At 44.2% G+C, this 14,358-nt stretch overlaps 1 protein-coding gene across 3 annotated transcripts in view; it reads left to right on the plus strand.

The window, feature by feature from the left end:
• LOC311133192 (AMP deaminase 2-like) overlaps window positions 1-14,358 on the plus strand; it is a 58,612-nt gene that overhangs the window by 13,317 nt on the left and 30,937 nt on the right. The gene's annotated exons all lie outside the window — the stretch shown is intronic.

A 14,358-nucleotide genomic window follows, 5' to 3' on the forward strand; every position in this document is an offset into this window, starting at 1 on the left:
CTTGCTTGATTGTTTCTAATAGCCTAAACAAGGTTGTTAATTCACCAACAGCAGCAGCTGAATCGCCTGACAGATTGATTAAAAGTGTGATGTTTTTATCATTGCTTTAGCATTAATGCACTGAATCTCTCAGTAATACCCACTGTAGCAACTCAGTGTAGGAGTAGTGACTTGGTTGGCATGCTGATGAGGCTTGCCTCTAGTGTGGGAGAGGCTTTGAAGGAGAGAAGTTCAAAGCAGTGTTTAAACCTAAAGGCCCTCCTTGCACACAGTCCTTTTTTTAAATTCAAGAATGTACTCTTATGGACACTATCGTTAGTGTCCGTTTTTGCATAGGTTAAAACATGTATCTATTAACTCATGTACAACTGACTCAATCACAAGAGTGCCTGATGTAGCTAAGCAGATTCTTTATCAACATTATTTGCTTCAAGGATCCAAACAAAGTTTTGTATGATCTGTAAAACATCGGCATGGTGCGGCTATTGAGATTACAAGATGGTGCCTTCCAAGCCGGGGGCCCCTCATCTCCCTCCACCTCTCTCTGTGTGGCCAGGAGGGTTTATCAGAAGACAGCCTGGCTGGGAGTGGGACAGCACTTCTTCCAGCCCCTCCATATCTCCCCCAGTGGGCTTGGACAGGGCACAGTGATAGGGGCCCTTTATCTCCTATCATCACAGCCCTCACCATGGCAATGGCCCCTATGGCTGTTTGGCCAAGCCATGCTATGTCACACACACAGGAGTCGGTTTGTCTCTGCTGCCATGTGTTCACTCAAAAGACAAATATGTCCAGTCACTTTGGGAGAGTAAGAGGCCATTGAGAGTGGTTCCTTTTTCATGGACTACTACAAACCTTGTATTTATAGCTGGAGGCCGAGGGGCCCTTTAGTTAGTAATTTTAGTATTTTATTAGGATCCCCAATTAGCTGCTGCCGAGGCAGTGGCTACTCTTCCTGGGGTCCAATCAGGAAACAACACAACAAATAAAATGCATAATATAAATATACAGTTGAAGTCGGAAGTTTACATACACTTAAGTTGAAGTCATTAACTTGTTTTTCAACCACTCCACAAATTTCTTGTTAACAAACTATAGTTTTGGCAAGTCGGTTAGGACATCTACTTAGTGCATGATACAAGTACATTTTTCAACAATTGTTTACAGACAGATTATTTCACTTATAATTCACTGTATCACAATTCCAGTGGGTCAGAAGTTTACATACACTAAGTTGACTGTGCCTTTAAACAGCTTGGAAAATTCCAGAAAATGATGTCATGGCTTTAGAAGCTTCTGATAGGCTAATTGACGTCATTTGAGTCAATTGGAGGTGTACCTGTGGATGTATTTCAAGGCCTACCTTCAAACTCAGTGCCTCTTTGCTTGACATCATGGGAAAATCAAAAGAAATCAGCCAAGACCTCAAAAAAATGTTTTGTAGACCTCCACAAGTCTGGTTCATCCTTGGGAGCAATTCCCAAACGCCACGTTCATCTGTACAAACAATAGTACGCAAGTATAAATACCATGGGACCACGCAGCCGTCATACCGCTCAGGAAGGAGACGCATTCTGTCTCCTAGAGATGAACGTACTTTGGTGCGAAAAGTGCAAATCAATCCCAGAACAACAGCAAAGGACCTTGTGAAGATGCAGGTACAAAACTATCTATATCCACAGTATAACGAGTCCTATATCGACATAACCTGAAAGGCCGCTCAGCAAGGAAGAAGCCACTGCTCCAAAACCACCATAATAAATCCAGACTACGGTTTGCAACTGCACATGGGGACAAAGATCGTACTTTTTTGAGAAATGTCCTCTGGTCTGATGAAACAAAAATAGAACTGTTTGGCCATAATGACCATCGTTATGTTTGGAGGAAAAAGGGGGGGTGGGGGGGGCTTGCAAGCCGAAGAACACCATCCCAACCGTGAAGCACGGGGGTGGCAGCATCATGCTGTGGGGGTGCTTTGCTGCAGGAGGGACTGGCATCATGAGGAAGGAAAATGATGTGGATATATTGAAGCAACATCTCAAGACATCAGTCAGGAAGTTAAAGCTTGGTCGTAAATGGGTCTTCCAAATGGACAATGACCCCAAGCATACTTCCAAAGTTGTGGCAAAATGGCTTAAGGACAACAAAGTCAAGGTATTGGAGTGGCCATCACAATGCCCTGACCTCAATCCTATAGAAAATGTGTGGGCAGAACTGAAAAAGCGTGTGCGCGCAAGGAGGCCTACAAACCTGACTCAGTTACACCAGCTCTGTCAGGAGAAATGGGCCAAAATTCACCCAACGTATTGTGGGAAGCTTGTGGAAGGCTACCCGAAACGTTTGACTCAAGTTAAACAATTTAAAGGCAATGCTACCAAATACTAATTGAGTGTATGTAAACTTCTGACCCACTGGGAATGTGATGAAGGAAATAAAAGGGCCCTGTGTAGTTCAGTTGGTAGAGCATGGCGCTTGCAACGCCAGGGTTGAGGGTTCGAGTCCCACGGGGGGCCAGTATGATTTTTTTTTTTTTACAAAAATGTATGCACTCACTAACTGTCGCTCTGGATAAGAGCGTCTGCTAAATGACTAAAATGTAAAATGTAAAATAAATCATTCTCTCTCTACTATTATTATGACATTTCACATTCTTAAAATAAAGTGGTGATCCTACCTGACCTAAAACAGGGAATTTTTACTAGGATTAAATGTCAGGAATTGTGAAAAACTGAGTTTAAATGTATTTGGCTAAGGTGTATGTAAACTTCTGACTTCAACTGTACATACATAGCACTACATTTACATTACAATTTAACCATTTAGCAGACACTCCTATCCAGAGTGACCCACAGCTAGTGCATTCATCTTATGATAGCCAGGCGAGACAACCAAATATCAAAGTCGTATCCCAATCACGTATCACATACATAATACAATGCAAAATACAATACAAAATGTATAAAAATGTCTGTGTGTCTCTTCGCAGTACCAGTAAGGTGTTCTTTAATCAGTTTTTTAAAAATCAGATTTTATTGCTAGCTTGAGTTACCTGGGGTGGCAGGGAGTTCCATTTAGTAATCGTTCTATTTAATACTGTGTTTTTCCCAGCCTCTGTTCTGGACCTGGGAACTGTGAAGAGACCTCTGGTTGCATGTCTTGTGTGATGCCGATGAGTGTCTGAACTGTGTGCCAACTGCTTGAACAGACCGTTCGATATCTTCAACACATCAACACCTTGCACAAAGACCAACAGTGATGCAGTCAATCTCTCCTCAACTTTGAGCCAGGAGAGATTGACATGCAATTCATTGACATTCGCCCTCTGTGTACATCAAAGCGCAATACGTGCTGCTCTGTTTTGGACCAACTGCAATTTGCTTATGTCCTTCTTTGCCGCACCTGACCACACAACTGGACAGTAGTCCAGGTGTGACAAAACTAGAGCCTGTAGGACCTGTCTGGTTGACTGAGATATCAAGAAAGCAGAGCAACGCCTTATCATGGACAGACCTCTTCCCATTTTAGGAACCATTTGAGTCTATATGTTTTGACCATGATAGCTGGATATCTAGGGTGACACCCAGCAGTTTAGTCTCTTCAACTTGCTCAATAGCCACATTATTCAATAATAAATCCAGATGAGGTTTAGAGTTGAGCGAGTGATTTGTCCCAAAAATGATGCTTTTCTTTTTGAGATATTTAGCACCAGCCTATTGCTAGTTACCAATTCTAAAAATGACTGGAGCGCTATGTTAAGGGTGTCAGTTATTTATTTTACTGTTGCAGCAGATGTGTATACTGTTGAGTCGTCAGCGTACATGGACACACAGGCGTTATTCAAGGTCAATGGAAGGTCATTAGTAAACACAGAAAACAATAATGGTACAAGCTGGCTGCCCTGCGGTACACCACACTCAACCGAATTTGCATTAGAGAGGCTTCCATTAAAGAAAACCCTCTGTGTTCTATTGGATATGTAACTGTCCATCCATTGTCAGAGGATGTTAATCCATAACACTTAAGTATTTTCAACAATATGTTATGATCAAAGGCTGCAGTGGAGTCTAACAAAACAGCTCCTGCAATCTTCTTATCAATTTCTTTCAGCCAATCATCAGTCATTCTATAAAATAACATTGTATTTGGAAAAATATGATTTTTTCCCAAAGTTTGGTAAGCACCGGTAACAGGCTGATTTGGTCTGCTGTTTGAACCATTAAAGGGTGCTTTGCTCTTTTTGGGCAGCGGAATGACCTTTGCTTCCCTCTAGGCCTGAGGGCACACGCCGTCTTTTAGGCTTACATTTACATTTACATTTTAGTCATTTAGCAGACGCTCTTATCCAGAGCGACTTACAGTTAGTGAGTGCATACATTTTCATACTGGCCCCCCGTGGGAAACGAATCCACAACCCTGGCGTTGCAAGCACCATGCTCTACCAACTGAGCTACAGGGGATTGAAGAGGTAGCAAATAGAAGTCACAATTTATTCCGCTACCAACCTCAGTCATTTACCATCCAGGTTGTCATTCCAGGTGGTTTGTCCTTATTTATACTATACAGAGCAATAATTGGTTCACTTCTTTTACACTAACTTTGTAGAATTCAAAGTCTTTCATTATTTGGTCTGTTATGCATGAATATGAAGGCTCAGAATTTGTTGTTTGCATGTCATGCCTAAGTTTGCTAATTGTGTTAAAAAAAAGTTATTAAAGTGGTTAGCAATATCAAAGGGTTTTATTATGAATGAGCCATCAGCCTCAGTGAAGGATGGAGCGGAGTTAGCTTTTCTGCCTAGAATTTCATTTAAGGTACTCCAGAGCTTTTTACTATCATTCTTTATATCATTTATATTTGTTCCATAGTATAGTTTCTTCTTCTTTTTGTTTAGTTTAGTTATGGGATTTCTCAATTTACTGTATGTTTACCAGTCTGCTGTGTTGCCAGACTTATTTTCTATTCCCTTAGCCTCATCCATCTCAGCCATACAGTTTTTCAATTCATCATCTATCCATGGGGATTTGGCAGTTTTAACAGTCAGTTTCTTTATGGGCGCTTGCCTGTCAGTATCCGGAAGAAGCAATTTCATAAATGCTTCAAGTGCAGCGGCAGGATGTTCCTCATTACACACATCAGACCAACAAATACTTTTCACTTATTCAACATACAAATCATTGCAAAACCTCTTGTATGATCGCTTATACACTATTTTAAGTCCAGTCTTTGGAACTTTGTTTTTCTTAGATATGGCTATTATATTATGATCACTACATCCAATGGGTGTGGATACTGTTTTAGTATCTGCTGTTCTGCAGCATTAGTAAAGATGTGGTTAATACAAGTGGATGATTTAGTTCCTGTTCTGTTTGACATGAGATCCTCTCTGAGTATAAACAGCAATACCTCCTCCTCCATTGGCGTTCCTGTCTCTTCTGTAGATGTTATAACCATATATTGCTACCACTGTGTCAACAAAGGAATTATCTAAGTGAGTTTCAGAGATATATGAATGCTTTCTGTCGCTTGCAAGTTATCGATTTCATGAACCTTGTTTCTTAGGCTACATATGTTAATGTGGGCAATTTTTTACGCTTTTCTGGGATTCTTGATTGTTTTTATTGCTTTACTGGGAGGCTTATCAGAGGCAATATTTGTATTTGAGCTGATAGTGCAGGGTGAACTTCTCATAGTGGGCTTCCTACTATGGCAAAACGTCTCAGTGCTAACAGTATAACTCAGGTTCATATGCACATGATTATTGCTGACAATAGCTGTCGGATTGACAGAGGCATTTAGAGGAACATAAATTAGGTTACTTACATTATGACTGCCAAAACCCCTGGGAAAATGTACATTTGCAGCAGCACTACGACAGCTCAGCGACATAATGGTAGGGAATATCTGAGCAGGGCTTGGGTCACTGATAAGTGACCTTAAATGTGAGGACAGGGTCCAGGCACCAAGATGATTTGGATGGACTCCATCATTCCTATAGAGCATCTTCTGTTTCCAAAAGGTGTAGAAGTTATCTAGTAATCAGCGCTTTTTGGAGTCTTTCAGAGCTTGAATCAGTTCTTTAAATTCCAGTTTCAGCAGTTCTGAGGTAGCCCTCCTAATGTCGTTTGACCCCACATGGACTACGACAGCATCAGCCCCCAGCAGTTGTAGAACGGTAGGAAACAGCCTAGTAATGTCCTGTACTTGTGCTCCAGGATAGCACAGGGTTTTTGCCCCGGGAACCGAGATGTTTCTTACCATAGAGCTGCCGACGATAACGGCTGGTGAAATGGCAGAGGAGGGTCCGGCAGTTTTTGCGCCTCGAGCCGGCCACAAAACCCATTGTGGCTGATGGAGGAGCCGGTGCATCAGAAACCCTCGAGGTCCAGTAAGAGGAGGAGCGCAGCAGATCAGAGTCCGAGGCAGAGTCTCACCGGGAACATGGAGGATCCGAGTCCGAGGCAGAATCCCCCTGGGAAGGAGTCCAGATACGGGAACCTCCGAAGCCAGGAGGGTGAAGCTGTTTGACAACTGGTTTTGGGTTGGGCTTCCCAAAGCCGCTTCCCTCCATTTGGCCTACAGCGGGTGACGTGCTTCCATGGTTGGACAGCAGGATTGGTGACAGTATCATCCGCTAAATCCACCAGAAGTCCCGGTCCTGCTCTATCTTCCAGGGGACTGGGAGACTTCTTCGGGGAAGGGTCCCTGGAAGGCATTGGTCATTCAATCAAGGAGTGTTGACATGGCGGTGACTCTCAACACATTGGAGCGGCGTCCAGCCTGTGGTGTAGAGAAGGTAGCCGTGGGTGCTTTCCCCAGTAGATTATGCAAGTTCTTAATCTGTTTGCTAAGAGTAGTAGTAGTGAATACAGCTCCTGCAGCACATGAAACACTTGCTTTTTCCTTTGAACGGTGAAGCCTCCATGGGAAGAGACATAGCAACTCAATCCGTGTCGCAAAGGTAGCGATTTACAGGCAGTGTCAAAAAACTAAACAAAGAGACAATAACTGATGTATTTTTCCGGACCTATACAGGCCGTCGGTAAATACACCGATACATTTTTTAAAAATTAAACTAAATAAACTCTAGCCTGTTAAACTTAACTTTCTGTAACAAAAAAGGTACTCATACAAATTTATGCAATCGCTCTCCTTCCAGTCAAAGAGTGGGCGTTAAACCTTCGTCGTCCATGATGGGCTATTTGGAAAAGTATTTTAGTAAAACATTTCTCCAAACACTGAACATTACACCCACTCAGCCAGACATACAGTAGGTGACATGCATAGTATGTATTTCGGTGTCCATTAGGCTACATCTGACTCTTCGCTGAATGTACTAGGCCTACTGTGCACTGTCCAGTAAAACAGATGGCAGTTTTGGGCTCTAAAATATGTTTATTATGATCAAGTTCGATCCCCACTGTGAATAATTTAAAAGTTTGCTACAAATCGAGATATTTAATTAAATAGTGATCCATTCTGACTACTACATTTGTCGTCACACAGGACCACGTGCTGACACAGACCAATCATGGGCCGGCAGGCTACGAGGTGGCTACCGGTTGACTCTCAGGAAGAATGAAAATGACTACATCGACCATGATCCTTTGCTAGTTACGGCCACTTTCACCATGATCCTTAGCGATTTATTGTTGTTGGTGCCATTCAGCCCCATTCAGCAAAATGGCGCTCTTCAAATTCAAATACTTCCAGCTTCATGCGCCATCGGGAGTTTTCCATAGGAATACGTGGATGTCAGCGCTATCACTATCTACTGGTTTTAATGTCTATGTTTTGTTCTAGCAAGAGAAGGAACGGCCTCCCACTGTGATGAGTACCTATCGGGGTTGAGATTCTCATGTGTTTCATGCTTAAGGAATAGGGTGTCATTAACGTTGACATGACGCAAACCTCCATTGTTATTGAAGCTATTGAGTGAAATTGTATATTTAAAGTTTCAAATTGATCAGTACTAGGTAGGCATTTTAAAGCAGTGAAGTTACAGCCTCGAGTCTTCTTGGGTATGATGCTACAAGCTTGGCACACCTGTATTTGGGGAGTTTCTCACATTCTTCTCTGCAGATCCTCTCAAGCTCTGTCAGGTTGGATGGGGAGCGTCGTTGCACATCTGTTTTCAGGTCTCTCCAGAGATGTCCGGGCTCTGGCTGGGCCCCTGAAGGACATTCAGAGACTTGTCCCAAAGCCACTCCTGCGTTGTCTTGGCTGTGTGCTTAGGGTTGTTGTCCTGTTGGAAGGTGAATCTTCACCCCAGTCTGAGGTCCTGAGCGCTCTGGAGCAGGTTTTCATCAAGGATCTCTCAGTACTTTGCTCCGTTCATCTTACCCTCGATCCTGACTAGTCTCCCAGTCCCTGCCGCTAAAAAACATCCCCACAGCATGAAGCTGCCAACACCATGCTTCACCGTAGGGATGGTGCCAGGTTTCCTCCAGAGGTGACACTTGGCATTCAGGCCAGAGTTCAATCTTGGTTTCATCAGACTAGAGAATCTTGTTTCTAATGGTCTGAAAATCCTTTAGTGGCCTTTTGGCAAACTCCAAGCAGGCTGTCATGTGCCTTTTTACTGAGGAGTGGCTTCCGTCTGACCACTCTACCATAAAGGCCTGATTGGTGGAGTGGTGCAGAGATGGTTGTCCTTCTGGAAGGTTCTCCCATCTCCACATAGGAACTCAGAAGCTCTGTCAGAGTGACCATCGGGTTCTTGGTCACCTCCCTGCCCAAGGCCCTTCTCCCCCGATTGCTCAGTTTGGCTGTGCAGCCAGCTCTAGGAAGAGCCTTGGTAGTTCCAAACTTCTTCCATTTAAGAATGATGGAGGCCACTGTGTTCTTGGGGACCTTCAATGTTGCAGACATTTTTTGGTACCCTTCCCCAGATCTGTGCCTTGACACAATCCTGTCTCGGAGCTCTACGGACAATTCCTTCGACCTCATGGCTTGGTTTTTGCTCTGACATGCACTGTCAACTGTGGGACCTTATATAGACAGGTGTGTGCCTTTCCAAATCATGTCCAATCAATTGAATTTACCACAGGTGGACTCCAATCAAGTTGTAGAAACATCTCAAGGATGATCAATGGAAACAGGATGCACCTGAGCTCAATGTCGAGTCTCATAGCAAAGGGTCTGAATGCTTATGTAAATAAGGTATTTCTGTTTTTTATTTGAAATACATTAGCACATTTTTCTAAAAACCTGTTTTCACTTTGTCATTATGGGGTATTGTGTGTAGATTGATGAGGAAACATTTATTTTAATCAATTTTAGAATAAGGCTGTAACATAACAAAATGTGGAAAAGGGGAAGGGGTCTGAATACTTTCCGAATGCACTGTATACTCGTTGTTGGGGTGGGATGGATGTGGGGCGTCCATGGTGGCTTTTGACCATTTCTTTGGATTCCTCATTGTCTTACTCAATGTTAGAAAAAAGTTTGGTCCTCTAAATTGGATGTTTGTTGCTATTTTTATAGAATATTATATGAATTCGATAAATTAAAATTGCCAATTTGGGTGCAATCAATTAGCTTAATTTCTCTTAGATCAAATTATATTTCAAGCAAAATAATGTTGCGGAATGCTAATCTTATCTGTTTCTAACAACAGAAACAATTTCAGAAAAATCTGTGGTGTTGGGTGTCGAAGTGAGGTGGAACGACCCAACAGGGAGTATCTCCCACTTATAACCCATCTGCTTTATATGCCAGTGTGTGTGTCAATGTAACTGCACACGTGTGTTTTCCACTCCTGTTGAAAAGGTGTCATATTAAGTGACAGTATCTTATTGCCACGGAGAAGGACTGTAACACAGTCTTTTTTGTGTGACTTTACAATTTAGTTTATGTCGTTTCCAGTGGAGGCTGCTGTGGGGAGGACGGCTCATAATAATGGCTGGAACGGAGTGAATGGAATGGCATCAAACACATGGAAACCATGTGATTGATGTCTTTGATACCATTCCATCTATTCCGCTCCAGCCATTACCACGAGCCCGTCCTCCCTAATTAAGGTGCCACCAACCTCCTGTGGTAGTTCCTTACCCCAGCTGTCTAGAACTTTGAGTCTCTCACTGTTGGAGCAGTGCTGTTGGGACCAAGGGTCTTTCACAGCAGATAAGGTAGGACAAACATCATTAAAAAACATTCCAAACAAACAACACATAGGCTATCTATGATAAGTTAACTTATGATGGAATCTTGAACTGTAATATAGTTTGCCCTGCCTTGACACCATCCTATGTGTAGGCTGTCATGTTATTCATTATTTTCTGAGTGGTTTGCGCTGAACCAGAGATACTCTATATAATGACAAGATGGTCTTGTCTCCGCCCTTACAGTGGGAGTCGTTGTAGCAAAGATAGAAAGGCAGGCGGAAGGAGGCAAGATCAGGTGGGAACATTCTAGCCAATGAGAGGGCAAATACGCGAGTGAACAACAGACACAACTCCGATATAAAATAGTTTTTCTCAAAGTTGCCGTGATGGCATTCGTCGACTTATATCAATACATTCGTAACAAACTAAAGATTACGAAACTTCTATTCCATCAAATAAGCCTCACTTAGCAAATTAGCAATAAAGAAAATAGTTGACCAAATCTAACACTCATAGACCATACATAAAATCCCTACTTGGTCTGCTTCTCGCGTGGACTAATTTCTTTTTAGGGCCGCCTCTTCTTCTTTGGCTGAACTCCGAATCTGGGTATGCAGGTGCAGCTCTCTATTCTAACCACTAGAGGGAGTCTTTGACAAGACAAGGTACAGTACTGTATCTTACCATCAATTTCAACTAAGGCCTGAGCAGAGAGTTGCATCTTCCTCTGTGTTAAGATGGAAAATTCCAGAGCTCTCTACTTCTAAGAATAGTTCAGAGGTAACGATTTGCACTGTTAAAACTGGACAGGGGATTTGGAATAACCAGGAACGAAGCCCCAAGGGCTACCGTCATGGCAGGTGGGATTGTTGCCGGGGGTAACCAGAAAGCCCTGCAAAGCCCCCACTTCCACCCCTTCCATACAGTCTGAGTCACCTACTGCACCTAATCCACACCCCACGGCTATTGGACCCTCTCTACCCAATGGGGTGATTTACAGGCTGACGGTCTGTATTTATGAGTATGTTTATGATGGGTTGTATTTCATAGTTGTGGCACAGTTAAGCATGCTGCTCTCCTCAGGCTGGGCTGTGGCCACATCTCCTAACGAGGATCAAGTTCCAGTTAATCCTATTCATTTGAGTGCTGGTAAATCTCTGTCAGCTGGTATTGGGCTGATATGCCATGAAACATATTTCCCCCCTGACTCAATCACTCACATTTACGTCATTTAGCTGACGCTCTTATCCAGAGCGACTTACAGTTAGTGCATACATTATTATTTTCATACTGGCCCCCCGTGGGAAACGAACCCACAACCCTGGCGTTGCAAACGCCATGCTCTATCAACTGAGCTACCTCCCTGCCTGCCATTCCCTCCCCTACCCTGGACGACGCTGGGCCAATTGTGCGCCGCCCCATTGGTCTCCCGGTTGCGGCCGGCTACAGCAGAGCCTGGATTCGAACCAGGATCTCTAATGGCACAGCTAGCACTGCGATGCAGTGCCTTAGACCACTGCGCCACTCGGGAGGCCTACTTACCCACCCATTCACTCACTCTTGCACACTGACTCACACAGGGGTGGGAAATCACAGTTTACTGATCCTCACTCGGCTCACTGAATAAACGAAACATTCCTGCAAGCCAAGGGCAGCTGTGGTCAGGGTCATATATCAGACACTGCTCTGTGTGGCGAGTCAGATTCTCTATAACACAGGTCTGTGGCTCAGTGTGAATGTGTATATTTACTAGGGCAGTCCCCGACCCAAAAAAATCTTGGTAGACTGAAAGTCGTCTGTTCTCTCTCTCTCCCCCTCTCCCTCCCCTCCCGGAGGACCTGAGCCCTAGGACCATGCCTCAGGACTACCTGGCCTGATGACTCCTTGCTGTTCCGAGTCCACCTGGTCGTGCTGCTGCTCCAGTTTCAACTCTCTCTAAAGCACCTGCTATTTCAACCTCTAAATGACCAGCTATGAAAAGCCAAGTGACATTTACTCCTGATGTACTGACCTCTACAACCACTATGATTCTTATTTGACCCTGCTGGTCATCTATGAACGTTTGAACATCTTGGAGAAAAATCTGGCCTTAATGTCCATGTACTGTTATTATCTCCACCCGGCACAGTCAGAAGGGGACTGGCCACCCCTCAGAGCCTGGTTCCTCTCTAGGTTTCTTCCTAGGTTTCTGCCTTTCTAGGGAGTTTTTCCTAGCCACCGTGCTTCTACATCTGCATTGCTTGCTGTTTGGGGTTTTAGGCTGGGTTTTTGTATAGCACTTTGTGACATCTGCTGATGTAAAAAGGGCTTTATAAATATATTTGATTGATTGATTGTTCTTTCGACCAATCAATTGGTTTTTTACATGTATTTTTCCATATATAGACACACCCTATGTGTTTAATAAAATCAACTATATGCATTGAGCTTGTCTGATGCTTTAAGCTTACGGTTTGATGAAATAAGACAAATGCCTCGAGGGCACCAGAGATCTACACTGCTCAAAAAAATAAAGGGAACACTAAAATAACACATCCTAGATCTGAATGAATGAAATAATCTTATTAAATACTTTTTTCTTTACATAGTTGAATGTGCTGACAACAAAATCAGGCAAAAATTATCAATGGAAATCAAATGTATCAACCCATGGAGGTCTGGATTTGGAGTCACCCTCAAAATTTAATTAAAGTGGAAAACCACACTACAGGCTGATCCAACTTTGATGTAATGTCCTTAAAACAAGTCAAAATGAGGCTCAGTAGTGTGTGTGGCCTCCACGTGCCTGTATGACCTCCCTACAACGCCTGGGCATGGTCCTGATGAGGTGGCGGATGGTCTCCTGAAGCATCCGCCAACTCCTGGACAGTCTGTGGTGCAACGTGGCGTTGGTGGATGAAGCGAGACATGATGTCCCAGATGTGCTCAATTGGATTCAGGTCTGGGGAACGGGCGGGCCAGTCCATAGCATCAATGCCTTCCTCTTGCAGGAACTGCTGACACACTCCAGCCACATGAGGTCTAGCATTGTCTTGCATTAGGAGGAACCCAGGGCCAACCGCACCAGCATATGGTCTCACAACGGGTCTGAGGATCTCATCTCGGTACCTAATGGCAGTCAGGCTACCTCTGGCGAGCACATGGAGGGCTGTGCGGCCCCCCAAAGAAATGCCACCCCACACCATGACTGACCCACCGCCAAACCGGTCATGCTGGAGGATGTTGCAGGCAGCAGAACGTTCTCCACGGCATCTCCAGACTCTGTCACGTCTGTCACATGTGCTCAGTGTGAACCTGCTTTAATCTGTGAAGAGTACAGGGCGCCAGTGGCGAATTTGCCAATCTTGGTGTTCTCTGGCAAATGCCAAACGTCCTGCACGGTGTTGGGCTGTAAGCACAACCCCCACCTGTGGACGTCGGGCCCTCATACCACCCTCATGGAGTCTGTTTCTGACCGTTTGAGCAGACACATGCACATTTGTGGCCTGCTGGAGGTCATTTTGCAGGGCTCTGGCAGTGCTCCTCCTGCTCCTCCTTGCACAAAGGCGGAGGTAGCAGTCCTGCTGCTGGGTTGTTGCCCTCCTACGGCCTCCTCCACGTCTCCTGATGTACTGGCCTGTCTCCTGGTAGCGCCTCCATGCTCTGGACACTACGCTGACAGACACAGCAAACCTTCTTGCCACAGCTCGCATTGATGTGCCATCCTGGATGAGCTGCACTACCTGAGCCACTTGTGTGGGTTGTAGACTCCGTCTCATGCTACCACTAGAGTGAAAGCACCGCCAGCATTCAAAAGTGACCAAAACATCAGCCAGGAAGCATAGGAACTGAGAAGTGGTCTGTGGTCACCACCTGCAAAACCAGTCCTTTATTGGGGGTGTCTTGCTAATTGCCTATAATTTCCACCTGTTGTCTATTCCATTTGCACAACAGCATGTGAAATTTATTGTCAATCAGTGTTGCTTCCTAAGTGGACAGTTTGATTTCACAGAAGTGTGATTGACTTGGAGTTACATTGTGTTGTTTAAGTGTTCCCTTTATTTTTTTGAGCAGTGTAGATTACCAGAAGAAAACCTGACCCAACTATTCTACTCCCACTCCTGCTGGCTTTCGCAGATTCTGCCATTACTCTCCTGAAGTTGCCGGTAATAGGCTACACGAGGAGTCGGCAACCTTTCTCATGTTGAATGCCAATTTATCTTACAATTTCTACCGATCTGCGTGCCAGTTATGGTTTTCATATGCACATTTTCGT

The sequence above is a fragment of the Coregonus lavaretus genome (genome assembly GCF_964263955.1).
Source record: "Coregonus lavaretus genome assembly, chromosome: 8".
NCBI lineage: Eukaryota > Metazoa > Chordata > Actinopteri > Salmoniformes > Salmonidae > Coregonus > Coregonus lavaretus.